This window comes from Corapipo altera, unplaced genomic scaffold, assembly GCF_003945725.1.
Source record: "Corapipo altera isolate COAL_440 unplaced genomic scaffold, ASM394572v1 54, whole genome shotgun sequence".
NCBI lineage: Eukaryota > Metazoa > Chordata > Aves > Passeriformes > Pipridae > Corapipo > Corapipo altera.
In genome coordinates, this window is record NW_020884902.1 from 7,108,107 (window position 1) to 7,128,618 (window position 20,512).

At 41.8% G+C, this 20,512-nt stretch overlaps 1 protein-coding gene across 4 annotated transcripts in view; it reads left to right on the forward strand.

The window, feature by feature from the left end:
- The window catches only part of SPSB4 (splA/ryanodine receptor domain and SOCS box containing 4), a 161,765-nt gene that overhangs the window by 70,463 nt on the left and 70,790 nt on the right, over positions 1-20,512 (forward strand). Inside the window, exon 1 of one of the 4 annotated variants that reach the window (XM_027650706.1) lies at positions 6,865-6,948. The exons of the other annotated variants lie outside the window; for them this stretch is intronic. The gene's annotated coding sequence lies outside the window, so the exon portion shown is untranslated. Of the gene's footprint in view, positions 1-6,864; positions 6,949-20,512 lie in introns of those variants that run through there. 4 annotated transcript variants of the gene reach the window in all.

Consider the following 20,512-nt stretch of genomic DNA (forward strand, 5'->3'; position numbering starts at 1 on the left):
ATATTCAAATTGTCTAATGGATAATAAACTGTACTGACTTTGCTTTTGATGTGAATGGATGTTTTCAAGTTGAAGAAACAAAAGATCTCCTGGGGAAAATTGCTGGAGATATGTATCATTGTAAATCTTGAAGGGGGGTGTAGGGTAAAGCTGAATAAATTACAAATTCTTATTGGGTTCGCTGAGGAAACAAGCACTGCAGAAGTTGACATGTCATAGAATTAGTGGAATATTTCTTAAATCCTATTTTCTAGATTATTGCAGCTAAGCAACTAATACAGACTTGGTTTTGTATGTTCTGAATTCACATGGGCCATATTTGATACCTAGAATTCTTAGCAGTTTAATTTTACTGAAACAAAATGCTTTCAAAGAAGACTTTGCAGTTGCTAGAATGTTCCCAGAAATTTCCAATGGCAATAACTGAAAACCTTTGAGGCTCTCTTCCCTCTCCTCTGCCCTTCAAATCAGGGAACAGAAAAATGTGATTGATCCTGAGAGTTTCAGATGGAGTTTCCTGAAGTTTCAGATGTTGGTAGTCAGTCTGAACAAAAAAAGAGTCCACACTGATATTAGTCAGACTTAAATGTTATCTTTAAGTAAGTATTCCAAGGTTGGAAAACAAAGTTGTGGGGGTTTTTGTTTGGTTATTTCTTTTGTTTGGTTGGGTTTTAACATGATGAAAAAATGTGTCAATGTAAAATTTTTTTAGCTCTCTGAAGCATGTTGTTAAGACATGTTTTTCTAACATCTAAACAGTTTTTTAACCTTTTTAGAAGTAGTAATTTTCACCAGGCTTTTTAACATAGAAGGTAAGATTATGAAGTAGTAAAACTCCTAGGTGTATCTAACATTCCCTTAATATTTTATACATATATATATATATAAATATATGAAAACCTATAAAATAAAGGATAAAATGAAGGTGAATGTTTGGAATGTGCTGAGTAACAGCAGTAATGTATTTTTATCGGGAGGATGTGAATAAATCTGTCTTTGATACAGCTTCCAAAACTTTTGGAAAATGCAGAATTTCTCTTCCAGAAGTAAAGCAGAATGCAGGATAAATTCTGGCTTTTCAAAGAGAATGATCTTTTTTGGACCTACCTCTTCATTTGTCTGATAGTTACATTTTGGAATCTTATGGAAGTTACTCACTAAGCATTTTAGGAAAGCAGTTTTGAAACAAAAGCAGTCTTTTTCAGTTAAAAAATTTCTGGGTGCTATGTATGATAAATATATTATTATTACTTACATTTCCAGAAATACATAGTGGGGACGTCTGGGTGACAGAGCCACTCATGTTAGCTCATGACAGGATTTGAAAGAACAGCTAATGTGCTATGGTTTTACACACTCAAATTGCCTGTGGTCCAAAGTATGAACCTCTTGGCTTTCCACAAGTAATTATTTTGGGATGTATTTGCATTAAAAGAAAAAGATAGGAGAACGCAGTCACCTCTTGCTAACTATAGAGTCAAACCTTTTCCCATGGGAGGCCACAAAGACCTATTCTCTCACAGTCCCAATGAACAAGTACCAATATTAGCAGAAACAGCAGTGACACCTAATCTGAATTTCCTTCACATGCATTGCAGCTGAGCTGACCAAATGATCTGGGGGGTTGGGTCAGTCATGATTTAGTCTAAACCAAGCTGAGATGGTATTGATGCATCAAAGAGACTTAAGTGAGCTAATGAGGATCCACTTGCACCCCAAGCTCATTGTGTCACTGTCCTTTTGCAAACAATATGGACAGCATCAGCAGTCTTGTGTACTGACTCGGTTTGAGGTGTTCCTGTGACAGCCACATCCCAGACTCTATACCCATCTCTTTCAACTGGAAAATTTGTGTTTGAAATTTACCTTCCTATAGTTGCATGTGATTGTTGCAACATACTCCAGGTAGTGCAGGGTAGTAATACCACTTGAAAATTAAAGCCAGTGCTAAAGATGATTACAATCATTACTGGAGTTCAAAGTGGAGATTACAGACTCTCATGATGTCAACCAGCCACCAGTCAGGTTCTGATGGGGTTTGTGGCATTGTAATGACTAAAAGGCTCTAATATAGTTTTGAACCAAGTTCTGAGAAAACTCCTGTATGTCCTGGACTGCAGCAGCCAGTAGAGGTACAGAATCTCTGGGTTTCCCAAACAGGAACTGCCTCCTCAGAGATCAGTCTCAGACAGAGGTTTCTGTGTTGCAATTTAACCACTGGAATTTGTCCTTTAGGTTGTGCAGAACCCTAAATAAGTAAGTAGAATGAGTTTTGGATTGGTTTTAGTACAGTAATAACTTTTGCCATTGTTTGTGAATTGATTATGTTGCATCTTCTGAGATGTCCCTTCCTTGTTTGCTGCTGGCACAGGCCAAAGAGTCATTACAGTGTTTAAGAAAAAACCCTTCCCTAAAAACCTTGGACTGTCTTGTTTCTCTCTTGGTGGAAACTTACGGTTGTCTATGTCCCACTAAATTTTACATGAGGGAATGACTTCAATACCAGCTCCATAGAGCAAGCAGCTACTTTAGATAGTCCTTGAGACCATGAGCTCTGGTGAAGATAACACTGAGTAAAAGGAAAGGGAACTTGAGCTGCTTTCTTCTTACCTGAGAGCACTGTGTTTGTGTAGTCTGATTTTTTTCCCCCTTATCTGATGTGTTTGGGGAAGAGACTCGACTGTGTTATAGGACGTGAAGTACGTACTAAGCTTCGGAAATACATCTGAGGCTGTGAATAGCTCTGGTTTTGGATAGGTGGACTTTTGACATTTTAAAATAGGCTGCTTTTGCATTCTTAAGTATTTCTGAATGTCATCCTTATTTCTCAAATGGGGTATGCAGGATCTTTATCCTTTGTTTAGAATCTTTGAACTAATGAAACATTTATGCAAGTGCTGACTTCCTAATCCCTGTGGGGTTTTGTCATTGTGGTTTTAGGGGGATGAACTCCAAGAAGGTAAATTCTAATCTCTGCCCAATGGCCTATGGAAGCACATCCCAGTCTCAGTAGCAAGCTGTCAGTTCATTAGGAGATGCATGTACTCTAGGTTCCTGGTTAATGGTTTTGGAAGGCTCCAAGGAGTGGTAAAGTCCAAATTCATGGCTTCTGGTGTATGGCCAGGTCAGAATGAAAAGCTTTGAAAGGCATGTGCTTCTGTGTTTCTCTGGATACTTTCATACAAATGTCCAGCATTCATGGAAGCAGAGATTTAGGACTGGAATACTCTTAAGGTTTAAACATCTTGAGTGGGAATTTTGTGGACTTTGGACAATGATAGCTAAGGTCACATGTTCTCCTGTGGATATTTAAAATATCCAAACTATGTAAAATATCCAAATATCTAAAACAAAGATTTTCATCATAATTCTCAATGTTGGCTCCTCTGTAGGCATGATGACTTTAGTATTGCTGTACCTAAGAGGTCTGTTAGAAATAATATGGGTCCCTTAGGCACGATAAATGGAAAATATGATACAATGGAGCATAGTTCTTTACAATATATAAATCTCCATTGTATATTTGTGCTGTCTTAGGGACTTGAAGGTGGGCTTTGTCCATACTGTCCGTTCAGCTGATAACATTTTCTTTGTGGCCTTGCTCAACTCTCCCCTCTACCTTTACCTGGAGCTTGTACAAAAAGATTTAGTTGATCTAAACCAACTTTCTTTTTCGTCATCTTTTTTTCTCAGCTGCACTTACTGTTTCATGGACAGCAGTGAACAGCTTTTACTCTCAACTGTCTGCCCAGCAATTCCAAGGTGATTAGAGAGGCAGAAGATTTCTCACCTGCCCCTCACCACCTAACCATGTTGTTTCCCAGTCAAGTACAATGTATATTATTCTTAAGATTTCCTTTCGGACTGTGATTTTTATTTTATGAGTAATTTGAAACCAGTGGAAGACTTTAGAGAATCTGAATAATGCACAATGCTTATGATACAGCCTGGGTTCTGCCACCTATGATGTGCAGATCCAGAAACTACCAAATGGTTAATTTTGTTGGTTTTGTGTTACAGAGTTTATCTTAAAGGTTCATAATGTTACACAAACATGCACCTCTTCCTCTCCTCCCCAGGTCTTGTGTGAGATCAGCTCAAAAGAACTGGCTGTATCTGTACCATTCTAAAAGTCTGTTTTAAAATTGTGTTAATACTTTAAAACGTGATTGTTTCTTATTCTTTTACGTTCTCATCTATATACAAATAGCATGTTGTAGCCCTCATTAATCAAAATGACACTTTCTACACCCTCGAGTGTTTTCACATTTGCACATGAAGTGTGTTCCCAAAACTTTGTGCTCCCTGATTGATCTCTGCTTTGTGCACTTTTCAGACCTATGTGTCTAAAGCTGGCTGAAAAGATACAAAGGTTGACTTCCAATGTGATTTCTTTAATCTTCTTTTGTAGAATTAGTATTACAAACCATGTAGAAGGTCTTTCCAAGTTTGCTTTTTGCATCAAGCTTGGCACAGGCACGAAGGACCACATCCCATCTTACGCTGGGAAACACACTGCTTGCTGCCAAAAGAAGTGTTAGGAGACTCTGCTGTTTTGGGAATGTGTGTAAGAGAAATAAGGCTGTTAAAAATCGAGGAAAAGAAAGCAAAACATCCTCCAAGGCACAGACTTGGCCCACTGACTCTGTTCAGACATTGCTCATTCTAGGGCTCCTCTCCCCAGGGAGTGCCATGGAACAGATATTAGCTGCTGCTCACATGCAAGAAGAGGATTTAAATTCAGTAACTTGTCTGCTAGCAAGAGCACAGACGACTACTCATGTCAAGACTTCCATGTATGTGTATATATAAACCAGACAAAGACTGCCTGAGGGAATGGGAAGCAGTAGAAAGCCTTTTCTAGGCTAAAGAACTGTTGAACATATAGAAAACTCCCATTCATCCTTTGTTTTCTATCTACTGTACATCCCAAACGCTGTGGGAATGGCTGTGTATGCAGGGCCTGGAGAGAAACTGGAGTTTAGTGCTCTCTTCTAAAATATATTATAAGGGTTCAGGAGTGTCTGACCCCCGGAGGCACCTCTAAGTCTCCACAGAAGGGGTGCTGCCATTATCTGACACTTTGTGTCTACATGGCATGTGTGAAACACACAGCCAGTTTTACTGCAGCTCGTACTGAGGATTTCTTGACTGAAGACTCTCAAAGAATTTGCAGAATTTCCTCTCTATTTTTTTTATGGTCTAAGCATGGGTATTTCTCTTGTCTGGCTCAGTTCTTTGCTAAAAGTCTGTCTGCAGACTTTAGTAAAAGAAATAAAAATAATGTAGAAATAAGTATCACCGTGAAAGCGCAGGGGAGGAAAACTTTGCCCTCTCCATGCTCAGAAGCATAATGCATAGGTAGAACAGAATTTGAGGAAAACTACTTACTAATGTAAGTTCTTCACCTCTGTAAGCTTTTATTGTCTTGTCCTGGAAGAGACAGTTATTTTATGTTACCTTTATGGACTGGTCTAAGGTCTCTAAGAGTGGATAATCTAGTTTTTGGGGTAGGAATTTCATAATGTGACGAGTAGCGGCATCTGACATTTCTTGCCTTCAGCATGGACCCAAGTGCTGTACGTGTGAGAGGGAAAACACAACATCTGTATGAACCTAGGCTGGTGTTCCCGGAGGGAGAGGGGGAGGTTGGTTTAGGGCCAGAGCTTATTAGGGTTAGAAAACCCTGATTTTTAGGTTGTTACTTACTGATATTAATGAGCAGTGATGGAAGTGTTCGCTTTTTGACTCTTCTGTAACCTGCACCGGTTTGACAGGACTTGCCTTGCCTGTAGCCTTGTAGAAGACTTGAAGCTCATCTAGAAGTGTGGGGTTGGTTTTGGCACCGAAAAGTGTAATTAGAGTTTCACCTGCATGTACGTGGCTTACAAAGGCCAGTAATGCAAACCTCTCCCCCTGCAAGCCCCCAAGAACGTATGTGCTTAGTTCTCATGTCAGTGCCCGATGCGCGGCACTAAGCCCGTGTGCCATTCCTGCGCGGCTCCCGCTCGGCTCTCCCTCGCAGACCATGAGACGCCAGCAGGGACTCGCTAGAAGGACTTCGAGCATTTCATTTGCCCGTCGCTTCCCCGTCAGAGCGGCACGCTGGAAGCTGCTGCTGTGCCTTCCTGGAGGTGCGAAGCCGCCGCTCGGTCCGCCCCGGCGATGGTGCGGGCAGGGATGGTGCGGGCAGGGATGGTGCGGGCAGTAGGCAATGAGGCGCCGCTAAGAAAGTTTGCCGGTGTCCGAGGGTGAGTTTCACGCGCGAGCAGCGGCGGGGGCAGTCGGGGGCTGTCGGGGGCTGTCGGGGGCGCCCGTCCCGGCCGCGCTGCGGGAGCGCTGTCGGGCTGCGCTCCGCGGGTGCCGGAGCTGCCGCCGCGCCGCGTCCGCGGGGGCCGGGCCGGACCGGGCTGGGGCGGGGGCGAAGGGGCGTCGCCATCTGCTGTTAATTCCCCGGTCATTGGATTAGTAACCCGCGGTGATGAGATCAGCGGGATCGGCTTTCGCGAGGGGGCTCGGCGCTCGCCGCGCTGCCCAGCTGCGCCGGCTCTCGCATGAGGCGGCGGCGGGCGGCCCAGGGGGAGGCAGCGCGCACAAAGCCCGGTAGCCGCCGCAGGCCGCCGCCCCCGGGCTCCGGGCGGGGCTCCCGGGCGGCCCGGCCGAGCCGAGCGCAGCCCAGCCGAGCCCCGCAGCCCCCCGGGCGCGGTCCGGGCCGCGGCGCCTCCCGGCTCCTCCCGCCTCCCTCCCCGGGGCAGCGGCTCGTCCCGGCGCCCGCGGGAAGGCGGCGGCTGGATCAGCCTCTCCCGGGCGCGGGGCACACGCGCTCCGGCGGCCGGGGAGACGGGGGGCTCCCGAGTTTGTTTACTTGGGATCCGCGTCTCTTTTCCCCGGGATTCCCTTTTCTGCCGGCGTAGCGGATCGGCGGCGGTACTGTGCCGGGGGCTTATGGTAAGTTTGCGGTGGGTGAATTCTTCAGTTCGTGGGAATTCTGTGTTTTGTTGGACCGTGTGCGGAGACGCGTTTGTGGTTTGTTTTTTTAAAAAAAACATTGCTGGTTTTCAAGCTGGTGTGTAGAGAAATACACTTGTGCACCGTTTTCTGGTTTATAACGAAATGGTTTACAGTAGAAATTAGTTTCCTGAGCTACATATTAGACTTCTTTCTAGATGTTGAATGACTAGAGATTTACGTTTCTTGTGAGCTGAATTAATCTAACTTCGCGCTGGCGAAAGCAAAACCTCTTGCCTAACGATTGCCACAAGCTAATGTTTTACAGTGGTTACTTGATGCTTTTTCAGGCAGTAAAAATCAGACCTCAGTTCAACTTAGACGGATCTGAAATACTAAATTGTCCTCTCCGTACGAGTAAGAGGCAAGCTGAACCTTTGTCAAGACAAGCCTGAATTTGTATGCGAGACTTGTGTTTCAACAAAGGGAGGTATTGACTGAATTTGCCCTCACGTTAGTTGTGAGAACTCGGAGCCAGGCAGTGGGGTTTGCTGTCTCTGGTAGGAAGCTGTTCCTGCAGAACCACCAAGAGCAGGGGAGCTGAACGCTGTCCTCGCAGCCTCATTCATTCCTGGAGAGGCTCCGGCGTTGATGTGGCAGCGTCCGTGCTGGCAGCGGATCATATTTATTTCTTTGTGCCCAGGACTTAGAGCGTAGACTGCTACAGGGTGGGAAATGTCCGATATAGAGAGATGGCCAGCTACCACTTCAGCCGCTGGTTTGATGTAGACTACAGCCCTTCGGTGTTTAAGTCATACCTGCTATTTTCACAGTCTTCTGTTTGCCTTCCGGTGACAGAAGCAATCCCTGATAAGATATCTCCATGTTGCAAAAGAGCTTATCAGGAGAAAAAATAGCCCCATAGAGTTACTCTTGATGCTTATGGTTGAAACTGGCCTGACTTGTGCAGGGTATCTCGAAGGATGCTACATTTTTAATGTTGTTTCTGTAACTAAAGGAGCCCGTCAGGGACGTGAATATCAAATTGCTGTGAGATTATTTGGTGCTGCTGACAGAGAAATGCCAGATACCCTATGTTCTCTTAACAACAAGCGGAAGTTTTATAACTGGCCTTAGTCATGTAAGTCTGGTTTCCTTGGTAGCTAATGTGCCTCAGTGTCTTGCTGCTGACTCTGGATGTCCTTGGATGACCGTCCTGTGCCTCAGTGTCCCTGCCAGGGCTGAAGGGAGGCCCGGTACTTCTCTGCATCACAAGGATGATAAAACTTCACAGTTCTGTGCCTTGCTGAGGCCCTCATGTGGGTGTTGCTCTGGAAGTACATACTGGTGCTGGTAGGCTCAGAGAGCCTTGTGTTCACACCCATACCATCCTGCCAGTGTATTTGTCTTTGCAAATGTCTCTGCAGCCAGATCTGAAACACTGGGCTTCCTGCTCAACAGGCTTTGGGGCTCGGGAATAACAAAGCAGTGCCACCTTTTTGCCAGGAACTTTTCAGAGTTGTGAGATTTTTTTTTTCTTTTTATTGATTAGAAGCATGAAAACCCGCAGGAAAATTAATAATCAGATATCTTGTTTCTTGAAACAACCAGAATTTTGGATTTTTGGTTTGACCAAATTACAATCATCTTTATGACTCGTGTTTGTGCAGCATAGGAATTCCTGAACGATGGGCCATCTCTCCGGTGACTCCAGAAGCAGCAGCTCATTAACTTGTCAGGCTTCATTGTTGCTGTGTAAACTCCTGTAATGGATTTTCCATGTACCAAGAAAAATTCAAGGAAGCTATTCTTGTCTCATTTTCCTTCACAATCACTGTTTGCTCCTCTTCTGTGTATAAGACACTGACCTTTTCTTGGGGGGAAGGAAGATAATTTTCATAGTGGCACTTGATGCCATATTACAGGACTCCATCTGATGGTTACTTTGAGTTGGCTTCTTTTAATTGAGACAGCTGGAGAGTTTTCCTTTGAGGAGCTGTTTTGCCTACGCATTTGAAACACAATGAGAGCAATTGAGGAAGAAGGCATTGCATGGTTTTCTGAGATGTTAATTGTTAAAAATACTTGACTAAACTGAAGAGCAACATCATGCTCGATACTCAACTGTCCCATCCTCATAATTCTGCATGTCCAAGAAGTAGCGGGTAGAAAGAGGGATGCCTTTACCAGATTCAAGGTCTGTAAGCCATGCTGTGTTTCAACTGTCTGCTCTCTTTAGCCTCCTTGGCTGCTCACTGCTGCTGCACTGACACCCTTGATTCTTTTTGTGCTGGGGCAACATCACTTCAGTGCAAATTTGAGGCCCTCAAAGTGGTAAATCCCAGGCTGGTAAATCTCAGATTGAATAATGGTAATGCAGAGTGTCCTTGATACTCACTTCTATTTCCACCATCAGTTAGCGAGAATAAATGCACTCTTCTTAATAGAATATCCGTGTAAAGGAAACCTAGATGTGTCTTCTTCTTAGCAGTCCTCCCAGGATGGAGGATGGACGTAAATATTGCTGGACTCGATAAATCCTGAAGACCAAAATGAGACTGATGGCAGAGAGGAGTGGAGGCTGGTGCCTGCCTTCCTGATGCCATCCAGGGAGCAAACCTGGACTTGTGGCTCCAGTGATGAAGGGCTCCATGCTGGCAAAACTCTGTTTAGACGGACACAGTGAACTTGATGTAGTCTCCCTGAGCTCTGTCAATGAGTGTGCAACTGGAGGCTAGTGGAGATACACACATGTTGTCCTGGCAATTTAAACTATTTATTAAGCCAGTATAGATCCGTTTCCTTGTGATGAAGGCATTGCTTAAACCTGCCCACTGAACAGCTAACCAGTTTTGGAAGTTGAAACTCCATGTAAAGTTGCTATGTGTAGCTAAATATTTGCTAATAATTCTAGAAGTTATTGTTGTTGGACTTACTATTTGAAAATAAACATGTGCTGTGGGTTGAAACTTGCCAGACCAGATAGCTACCTCGCCCACACTTATTTGTCATGGCGTTGTGTACATGGTAGTGAATCTGCGTCACTCCCTGCAGCACACACAGCCTTCAGGCCTGACTTTAAGCTGTTTTTGTAACGTGTAACTCTGTTAGCTGACGTACATTTGTGCTGTAGGATAAGATGTTAATGCATCATGTGCTTCCTGGAAGAGCAGTTCATGTCTTCAGACTTCTTTAACTTCAGTCGACTTATGCTCAGGTTGTTTGTGGGGGTTGGTTGTTTGGAGCATTTTGCTTACTTGCTTTGAAAGGTGCATCATTAATACTGGTGCTAGACTGCAAATACACTAGGGAGTGCTCCTCCAAAAGGGCTGAATACAGAGTTTACTGATAAGTTTCTCAAAAAACAACAGTTGTTTGTTATTTTGTTACAGTGTCTAAGCTAGTGTTGCTTGAAGACAGCAGTGCAGTGTGCTTGACCTGGGCTCTCTCAGGGGTTAAAGTATTTGAAATGGTGGGTACTGTCTGAATCCCATTTTCAGGTGATGTCTGGAATGATGTCAGGAAATGCCTCTCCTTTGCCTCAGCTGCTTGTACAGCTCCACAGCCCACAGTCCTTCAGATCGGATGGTAACAAAATTAGGTTGGGGGGAAGTTGTGTTTAGAAAACTGACAGTATAATTGGTAGCATTCACAGCCTATCAAGGAAAAATCCTTGCCCTGAAGAGATTTAATTTGAAAGCAAAGCTTAAAGAGAACAGTGTGCCCCAGTAGCCTTGGTGGCAGTGTGGAAAATGCATCAAAGAGGAGAGCAAGAAAATGTGGCTTATGTTTTGGGAGCCATGCTGATTGAGAGAGCAGGGCTCACAGGGTACCACAACTTTGAGTTAAGAACTGCAATTGCAATTTGACTGTCAATAATTGATTAAAGCTTGATGGCTCTATTTTGTCTACCTCTGTTCTGTTAGAGGGCGCCTGCCCATCAGGAGTACTGTGTAGAGCTCACTGCTTCCCTTCCTTTGGCTCCTTTTCCACTAAAAATGGAGTAGTGTCAGGTACTAGCCTATTGAAATGTACATGTGTGTAAATTTATATTTTTTAAGTGGATGTTACTTTTGCCTCAGAGGCCAATGTGGTGCAGCACCTAATTTCTGTAGCAATTGAAATGCAGAAATTTAACATGATTTGCTGTGGTTTGGCCATAGCAATCAATGAAGGACACGTTGTTTCCTTCTTTAAGGAAGAAGAGGTGAGGTGAGGTGCCTGAGCTAAAACACAGGTGTTCTGTGACCTAAATCTGTTCATACTGAAGTCATTTGAACTTAGACCAATGCTGAGCAATATTCTCTATAATTTTTTGCTTCTCTGTGCTTATTTTATGTATCTTTGGATTGAACATCATGGGGTAATCCTGCTCATGGCTGGTGTCAGATGACAGGTTTTATTGTGTTGCACTGCAGAGTGTGGGTGACTTAGCAACTTTATCTTCGAGGATTTGTCAGAGGCTGAAGCGACAAGTAAGCTTTGGTGTGCAGCATGAAGCTCAGCAGTGTATGAGATCCATCTTGGAGCTGATTGCAAGCTAATGCTTTCAGAGCCATACAGCAGACTCCTTAGTTGAGTTTGCTCTCTTCATTTAAAGACACACTTCCAAAAGCTTGTTCTTATACTGCCTTTCTCATTCTGCCCTTTTGCCAAAGTCTGGTGTGCACTTGTCTGCTCTTGTGCCTTTCTGTGGTAACAACTCCTGAAGAAGATTTTCCAAAGAGATTTTGAGAGAGAAGAAAGATTTGGTCATATTTACACTGTCTTGTCAGAAGAGTGAGGATTTCCTTCCTACAGAAACAGGTCCATGCTTTGGGACCTAACCATGGTCTGGATTGCAGTTCAGCTCCTGAAACCTGCCCTTGCTGGGATGGGGAGCTGCTGAGTGAACTTCTTGTGAAGTGGCTGGACAGCCTGGGATTCCTTTTGTCTGCAGGCAGCAGGAGGAGGGACTGTTGGCTGCTGACTTTGCTGTTGTATTTCTTCAGCGTTTTTTCTGCTGGGTACCTGAATATGGCCCAGCTCTGTGTAAGAGGGGAAAATGAGGCCCCTACCTAGAGACCATTCAAGCTCTCTCTGCACCTGGTAGCAGCAGCAACAGCCTCATGTAGCCTTGGTTGGAAAAGGTGTTTCTTGAATGTTTAAAAATCAACCTGCTTAGAATTGCTTTTTCATGTGAGAGCACTTGCATGGCTTTAGACATGGACAAAAGTGAGATTTTTCAAATCTGATGAAAGGTTTAGGTATTCAGTTGTCATTTAATTTTAACTACTTTTCCTCCATCTCTTCTTCAAATGAATGCAGAAACAAATTGCTTCTAGTAAAAGGATAGATTTTTTTTTTCATTACATGTTGGAGGTCATAATTTTAAAAGAAAGCCTTGTTGCATTAAGTATTTACATCACAGCTACATTTTATACTGAGAATGGGCTGTCCATAGAAATCGCTAAATGCGGATTGTAGGCACAGTCATGATCTGTGTACTGGGTTTCTTGTTTTTTTCTAAGAATATTCTAACAAATAGTTTTGTAAGGGAAAGATGAAAATGACTTGAAAGAAAGTTGGCTGCTGTCTTTGAAAAGTGAACTAATTCTCCAAAATCTTGAGCTTATTTCCTAATTATTTCATGATAGAAGCCACACAATATTAAACAATAAATGCACTGTGTTGTCAACAAGGACTGTGTTACTTGACAGGAGAGAAAATGCCATGACAGTCAAATTTTTGTATAGCCAAGAAAATAGTTGGTTTAAGTGGTAAATAAAGGGAATTTTGAACATTGAGCTTTAAATATTTTCTAAGTTACTAGCAAAATTATAAAAGGTTTCTTGTTTTGAGAATTACTTTAAAGGTAGTTTGGATGCACAGAGTAATCTGGGAGCCAGTACTGGTACTTTTGAAACTTTGTTTTCCAGTTTAAAAGTTTTAGACTCCATTTCCAAAATAAGCTCTGCTCTGTTCCTCACCAAAGGTTGCCATGTGCTTTTGACTGCAGAACTGTAGTGTTATGAAGTGAATAGTTGCTTTAAAATAAAGTTTAATTTGTTTGTACTTATGTTCTCTCCTCAGTGATGTCATTACATTTAATTCTGTAGTATGTCCTGTGTTTGATTTCATTTCTGTGAATTGTTGGCTCAAGTTACAAATGATCCTAAAATTCAGTATAGCTGAAGTGGGGATTTATGAGTTAAAATTGGAGCTTGGTCCTTATGGCATTGTTTGTGTTGTTTTCTGGCTGAGACACTTGGTTGAGGTTAAAAAAAACCTCATTAAAATTAAATTTTAACAACTCCATTTGTTTGGTTATCTTGAAAGTTTATCCTAATTTAACTTGTAAAGGTGTACTTGTAGATATTTTTGTCTGATTTGTGTAACATATTTGCATGGGGAATTGAGTATCTGTTCCTTGTGGCTTATCACTAATCTACTTGGATTTACATTGAGGATCTCAGTGATATGAGCACATGCTGAACTCTTTCCAAGACTGAGAATATTCTGAGGCTCCAGCTAATTCACTTGGGCAGGGCCATTATTTCATCCTTTGCCCAGGAAAGAAGGAGCCAGCAGTGAGTGCACCTCTGGGCAGGTGTTAAACCTGAGACTATTGAGAAATTAAATTCTGACCTTGGATGTTTTCATCCCATGCTTGTGGAGTGCAGGTGGTTATTTTGGGGGTCTGACCCCACAAGGAGGTTTAGGTGCATTATGTCATTGTTCTTTCAAAAACTGTGATGCAGCATAAAGAAGTCAAAATGCTCTTTTCCTTGTTGCTGTTGAAAACTGTTGTCAGGCATTTCAGGGATGACAGAAGTTGTTTGAAGTAAAGACGATGACACATCAAAGTGTATAAAAGGCAGGAACATTGCCATCCTGACCTCGTTTTGACTGTGTTGCTGCACATTAGTGTTAAATCTGGTTTGTGCCAGCACCTGACTGTCCCTGCATTTCAGTACCATCAGTCTCTGATGCTGTTAACATCTGGGTAATTCTGTGATATTCTCACTTCTAATTCAGAGTGTACCGATCATTCACTAAATATTTATACAGTCTTTTGGTTTTGATGTTTTTAGACAAAAAGGGTGGGATTTCTATTATCTCTTGTAATCAAAGGCATAAAAATAATGCATTGAAGCTTTTTGATCATTTAAAATATTATAACATAAAATAAAGGAATGCCTTTGTACTTTGGTCAGTGCTGATGTAACTGTTTCCAGTAGTCTAGAAAACCTTACACACAGTTCACTGATGGCTTGTTTAGACTAAGATGCAGCATTGTAAGTGCAATGATTGTCTACCAAAGATGCAAGAATGTGCTCAGGAAGGATTTGTTACAACATGTATGGTATCTTATCCTTTGAGGTTTAAATAGAATGAGATATATTAAACAAGCATGAGCATGAGACCTGGAATATGTACTCGTTGTTTTTAAGTTTTTTGGTGTTCATTTTAATGGTATTTGAAGCAAAATGTGTGGGTGGAGAGATGGAAGAGAGGCTTACCTGTGAGATCTCTCCCTTGATAGCCATGTATTGGAGTGTGGATGTAGCAGGAATAGGGAAAGAGAGGAACATTCAGCAGTGCGAGTTCTTGAAGGTGCACCTGGAGAAAAGGTGGTTAATTTGTCAAAGGGACTAAGCCTAAGTATTTGTCAGGATTTAAAAATGAAACAAGGAGTGAAAATAGACCTCATAGGCAGGGTGCATCTGTCAGAAACTGTCAGAGTTGCTGCAAGATCCTTCTGTGATGCTCAAACGCCTGCGAGGAGTCGGCGCTGACGTGGTAACATTCCTTCCCTCACCTCAATAAGCTGCAGTTGGGATGGGAGAAAGTGCATGAGGCTGCTGCCTTGAATTCATGTGGTCTTTTGATTTACAACTACTTTTTTTGTTTCAGTGAGCCACCTCCAGCATTGATAATTGGCTTGTATTTCCTGCTCTTAAACCCTGTAACAAGAATTAACAGCTCATTTTTACTCAAATACACCTCTTTCTAGCAATGCTGAATAATAGTGCAAGGGGAGAAAAAATCCATATGTGCTAGGTCATCACAGTTTGACTGCTGGAAAAAGACACCAAAGGGAAATTCAAGCTGAAATGTATCAATACTCCAGGGACATGAGAGCGACTGATGAGTTCACTTTTACTGCTGCACTCCACCCACATCCTGCTAATAGAGCACATGGGAGCAGGAAGTCTTCATGAATGCAGAATCTAACCCTCTCCCTTTATTCCCTTTATTTTTAGACTTTATGTATTCCCTGTGGTAAAACACTTAGGAACTTGGGGGAGCTATGCCCAAGGTTGGGTAGAAATGTGACTTAGCAGCAACTGCTGCTCAGTGTGCAATCACTCAGGAGATGAGCAGAGACTATTTCTCTCACCCTGTAGCTGGAGGTTGGTTTACTGTTGGTGTAACGTAATTCCAGTGTGTGGAGTTCTGACATCATGTTTGCTTCAGCAGATGGATGGAGATAATGAATTAATGCAGAGATGTTTTTCTTTGTGTTTTGACTGTTAGAAGAAGTGGGAAAATCACTGGCTAAAGCTGGCATCTAAATTTAGACATCTGAATTAACAATGTAGGAAGCAGTAGCATGGCAAGCAGCTCAGTTCCTCTGGAGTACTGCTGGCTGGCAGTATGGACACTTTAAGCAGGCATTTGAACTGTGCAGAGCAGGCATCTTTTACACCTCTGGTGAAAAATGTGTGTGGGATACTTCCTCTGGATAATCTTTAGGCCAAGGCCAAAAGTTTAATATAACTTTCCTCAGAGTTCCCAATGAAGTGGTCTTCACAAGGAATTTTTTGTGTGTAATTTTTTTTGGTCTGAATATTTGTATACAGTTGGTTTTGCTTCCACAGCTGTTCTGTGCTTGCTTTTTGCAGTGGTAAGAAATGTGGTATGCTCAAATCAAAGCTGAGCCTGATAGTCTGTAGTAGAAATATGATTGTAAGGGAAAATTCAAGAAGTTACTTTATTACAGCAAAGATGTGTGGGTTGATGGTCTTGCTGGAATTCAATTTGTGTGTTTAGGTCTCGTGGTACAAGAAGAAATTTTATTACATGTAATAATTAGCTTTTGAAATAAAGAGGATTATCTTTCATTTTAATCACTCTGCCGTAATAGCAGGGAAGAAAATCATTGGTTTTTAATAAGAGTCCCAACTCTGTTCTCAGTGTTTTTTAGAATGACATTTTAATTGAATTTTATATTTATGGGACTGATACTTAAAACTTGTCATTCTTGTGGGTTCTTGCCTGTTTCCCCACTGTTTATTAATCAGCTGTATTTTAAAGAGTGTAAGCTTCTGTCCTGCTTGTCTTGCCAAACAAAAATTCCATAAACAATTCTTTGTGAAGAGAGTTATTATTTCTATTGGTAATTTTTAACGTGCGACTCTAATGTTCAGCTACATTTCTCTCGTTAACACGAAGCATTATGTATATGCTTCATATTCAGTATGCGAACAGCTTGTAAATAAATTACAAAAGTAGGTTTAAATTTCATGTCTGTGCTTAGGAAAACTAATGGATGGTAATCAGTGTAATGGCTGATGATAGATTGTGCTGTGCCAGCAGGGGAACTGGCGCCCAGAAAAAGTAACACCAGATCAGGAATGGCTAGAGACTGGTTGGTGAATGTGTTCTTCTCCAGATGCTTTTTTAATGCCTTCAATTAACTTGATTAAGCAGCTTAGCTTAAGTAAGCAGAATTTGTGACTTGGAAGTTCTCCCATGTAGTATTTTCCCATTGCCTTAGGAATTAATTCCTTCAGTACTGTGTCCCTGTAAAGCAGGCAGCCTTGGTTGCTCCTGTGTCTTGCACAGACATGAGGTGCTGTATGCTTAGTATGAGAGGCACACACAGGGGTGGTTTTTTTCCTCTCTGCAATTGGTTCTTGGCAGAAGTCATAAATCACAGTGATTTCTGCACAGTGCAATTGAATGGAGCCTGACTGCCTTATTTTTTATTGGTATTGAGAGTTCCCCCCTGCTTAGATCACTCTGAATCCTTTGTCAGCAGAGCAGAACATGCCCTCTCAGCTTCTGAGCCTGGTTTTGTAGTGCAGGGTCAGCTCTGAATTCCATCCTCTAGTACCTGAGCTGGGTAGCTGAAGTATCTATGTAGGGCTTGGCCAAAACAGTAACTGGGGGACTTTTAGGGATTCTTAGTACGGTACCCTGTGCCATGTTCCCATTATAGCTCTTTAAGGTGCATTTTCTTGTTGCTGTTGGGGGTCTGTGTTGGCTGCAGCTGTGGCACAGTTCACCAAAGACTTTCCCTCCGAATACTCACCTGTCAAGTGGCTGCTCTTGTATTCTTCTGACCAACGTTTTAAGGTAGTGGTTCCCAAGCAAGGGAATTGTTCTCAGGGACCACTTTGGAATATAATTAAATTTCCTAATTGTACCAGCAGTGTCCTTATGAGGTAACCTGGTGCATTCTCTTTCCTACCCAAAAGTTTTATCTTTGCAGCATGTGTCATTAGATAGGGAATAGGAATAGGGATGTTAAATAGGGAATTAGATGGTAGCACAAAGTTCTGATGTCCATCTGTTTGCTTTCCTTGTCTCCTCCCTTTCCAGTAAGGATGATGGTTATGTTATGGTATCCCATATTTTTTAGAGCACAGAAAAGTGGCCTCAGATGGAACCAATTTCTATGTATCCTACAGACTCTGATGGTACTGGAGAACCCACCCATGAGTACCAGCTGCAGCACCAAAAGGATTGACTGCTGGGTATTGAGGCAGCCTAGAGCTCTGACAGGCTCTCTGTTTACAGCTGCTGACTCAGCAAATCATTGATTTCCAAATTGTAGGTCTTTCTGGTTCTGTCTTGCAGTTTTTTGTATAAATATAAGTATTTCTGCAGTATCAAAAGTTGCAGTGTCTCACACAGATTGTCATTAAATCCATGCAGTAGCTTCAGAAATTGGGATCTGTGTTTGTAAGTGGTTTTTTTTATCCTTAAGAGAATTTCAGTGAGGAGCCTGACACTACATCTACCTTTTCTGCTCCCCTTGATTAACAAAGCACACTTTGTTAATCAGACGTGATGATGTGTTTTGATACTTACTTAGTGTAGATTGGAATTAAACCAGGTATCTGCTACCTAATGAAAGGTGAGGGTTGAGTGTGCTTCCATGATCCTTCTCTTTCTAGAAGTGCCACGTGGGGACATAAAAATCTTAAAGTGTGCTAAAAAATGGATAAAATTTTCAGCCACATGTGGCTTCCCAGTGTTAAAGAAGCTGACAATGGGATGTACAGGGAAAGGGGGGGGAAGGGATGAAAAAAAAAAGGGAAACTGGAAAGACCGGGATTGTAACAAAAAGCCCTTTGCCATAAATTTATGATGAAGATGATATGTAGGGCAATTGAATATATTTTTCATTCATTCCTTCACTGTGGAGGAAGATCTCTGTTCATGATGGAGATTATTCAAGTAGTCAGGAGCGTTATTAAACTTCTGGGTTTTAACGCTCCATTAAACTTCCATAATATGTAAATTACTTCCTTCAAACTTGTCTCTATATTTGATCTCTTTACTGTAAACTGTAACAGAGTTCCTGCTAAATATAAAAATGCACAACCGCTCTTGATCCTATGATTCTAGTAGCAATTTCTGTGTCTGCACAGTGCTTTGGGGAAAAGTGTGTCAGTTTGTCTGTTGAAAGAATGGCTGGAATTTAAACCCCCTTGGATTTCTAGTATCTTTAGATATGATTTTTCTTTATTAATCTGTTTACCAAAAGGCTTGTTTTTCTCCTCTGAAGCTATTTGTATTGTTTGTGTAGTATCCGACATGGTTTTACATTCAACATAGTGGTGTCGTTTGTATGTGACTTCCAAGTATTTTCCAGTAGTAAATGATAGTTTGTTTGATAAAGGCAAATTTTCATTTAGGCTCAGGTGAATACCTTGGTTAGATGTCAGATGGTTCTGAAAGGATCTTTGTATCAGTCCACTTACTTTTAGCCTTCCTGTGGTTTGCTTGAGGATGTGGTAAACAAAAACAAGTCTAACTCTGATGAAGTTGAAAAAAGAATAATTTTCCCAATATTTGCTTGCGTCATATTGAGTGTATTTTGGTTTTTATAACTCAACGGGAAAATAATTTCTTTTACTGGATGTAGTCCCTTACTTTTAAAGATATTTATAAATGTTACCTTTATTCTTTATTATGCTGGAAATCAAGGTGGTCTATATATCCCAGTGAAATCTAGGGTCTTCTTTTTCCAGAATTAAAAACTCTGAGCATTTTTTAAATTATATATTACACCTGTTGCTGGACCTTAGCTTGTAATTACTGATGTGCTTTCTCTCTGTGTAAAGTACTGCTGATCCAAATTTAGATGGAGCACATTTTTGTCCAGGGCAAAACAGGGCCCTGCCTGAGCTATTGGAGAATCAGTGTGTGGGAGATTTAGATGTCTTGAAGATTCTTTGCAATAATATCAAATATGGGGATTTTGTGCAAAGATTAATTGGAACACACTTCTTTCAGTGGCAGTACACCTAAAGATTATTACTACTATATTTTTATTGCCGTCAAACTTGTATCTGGTGCGCTTTTCTTCCAAATAACTTTCAATCTTTTTTTTCCCCCTTTTCACCCAATACATTAAAGAATGAAGTATAGTTAGTAATCAGTTGTTACAAATAAAATGCTCCTTAAAAGAAAACTCCCTGTGGAAGACTGCTTAGCAGGGGGAACTGGAGTGTGAAGTTATTTTGAGAAATACAGACCTTGCGTTTGAGCTTATAGATCACAGTCTGTGTTGAGACTCCTGTAGACAGGCACAAAGCTGATTTATTTTTATCCACACCTCTATTAGGAAGTCTAGTGTGGGCTTTTTAAAGTACTTTCCTGTGGTCAAAAATATCTGGAATTGTTGGCACTTGTAACAAGAAATTTTTTGAGGTTCTGCACTGTTAGGTCAGTTGTAGAGACTCAGAGTAGCAACTTCTTTCACCATGGCTTTTCGTGGTTGGAGGCCCTCTCTGACACCGCAAAGTCTGTGATACTTTTTCTCTGTAAAACAGTAGTTGTTTGAAAAGGCAGCCTTTCCTGTTAATCTGGTTCTAGGACAGTGAAAGATCCAGAAAGAAAATAACATTCCACATAACCACTGGTGACAGTCGACGTGAACTCCACTAAGGACAGATTGTACCTAAGAAATTTGGTGACCTTCTGTGGCAAGATTATGGCATTGGTGGATCAGGGAAAAGCAACTGATGTAATCTATGTGGATTTATGTAAAGCATCTGATGCTGTCCCACATGACATCCTTGTCTCTAAACTGGAGAGACATGGATATGATGGATGGATCACTTGGATTAGGAATTCGCTGGATGGCTGCCCAGAGAAGTTGTGGATGCCCCATGCCTGGAGGTGTTAAAGGCCAGGTTGGATGGGGCTTTGAACAACCTGGTGTAGTGGAAGGTATCCCTGCCTATGGCAGGGGGGTTGGAACTAGATCATAGAATCATAGAACAGGCTGATTAGGAAGAGACCCATCAGGATCATTGAGGTCAACTCCTGGCCCTGCTCATGA